The sequence below is a fragment of the Rousettus aegyptiacus genome, unplaced genomic scaffold (assembly GCF_014176215.1).
Source record: "Rousettus aegyptiacus isolate mRouAeg1 unplaced genomic scaffold, mRouAeg1.p scaffold_m13_p_1, whole genome shotgun sequence".
NCBI classification, from domain to species: Eukaryota; Metazoa; Chordata; class Mammalia; order Chiroptera; family Pteropodidae; genus Rousettus; species Rousettus aegyptiacus.
The window spans coordinates 153365672-153366760 of NW_023416284.1; the positions used below are offsets into that span (position 1 = coordinate 153365672).

The following is a 1089-nucleotide window of genomic DNA, read 5'->3' on the forward strand; positions in this document are numbered from 1 at the left end:
ACTTTTACTTTCTCCACTGCATACTTCTGCACTGAAGTTTATACAATAAATCTTTATTTATATACTTTATGTGCTATTTATAAAAAATGATTTTCTTGCAGAGAATTACCTGCTAAAGGATGTCAGAAAAGAATGTTTTGAGAAACTGTTTAACATATAGTCAATGATTTAATAGGAAAGATCTGTTTGTCTTTGTACAGGAATTTCAATATTAATCAAAGGAGTCACTTGTGAACTTTTTTGAAATCATTTTTGATACTTCCTTTGTTCAATCTCAAGAAATCAAGTCTTCTATTTTAACATTGTTTTTTATGCTTAATATCTCTAATGAGATCTTCTTAACTGCTTGATGTTTATAACATTTTCTCTTTATCCTTGATAAGAGTATTTTGTGACTTTTAATCTGGTTCATTAATTTTGCTTTCTCATGGAAAAGATGAGTCTCTCCTCCCGCCCCCCACTGTGGTACAGATTGCCTTATTGGTGGGAGTTTGTACAAGTCAATAAATATTGATCTCCCAAAAGAATTCAGTCATTTATCAGCTTACTGATCCATAGAGAACTGAATTAAACTGAATCAACTGATTGCTGGGATAAACTGAAGTCGATCCCACGTCTTGGGAAGTGAAGCTGAAACCAGTTGATATACAGCATGTGCTGTTCTACCAAGTATAAGAATTATGGTAGCTCTATACAAGAGAGCATCGGCTACCTGACCCTTCAGATGCACTGTATTTCCATTATCCACCTGAAATATCTTTTGTTTCTCTGAAACTTATTTTCAAACTGCCTGCGTGAAGCAGAACTTATGGTCCTCTGGGCAACATGACGAAGAGACAGCAGATTTTGCAACATCTTGACTGTTACTGCCCACCAGCCATGACAACTGAACACTAGGAACGAATATCTTCACCCCAGAACTGAAACTACTTTCTGGCCTTGCACGGGATGAGGCTTTCTTTCATAGATCTTGCACTAGTATTCCTTAGATGTCTGTTTATTTTCCTTAGTGTTCATTTATGTGGAACTGCCATCTTTCTTGTTGGTGATGCATACCTAAAAGGAGAGATGACAACTCAGATCCTAGCT

At 36.0% G+C, this 1089-nt stretch overlaps 1 pseudogene; it reads right to left on the bottom strand.

Annotated features, from left to right (window-relative positions):
* Positions 1-577: 577 nt before the first annotated feature.
* On the bottom strand, positions 578-855 carry LOC118614966 (annotated as a pseudogene).
* Positions 856-1089: the final 234 nt, after the last annotated feature.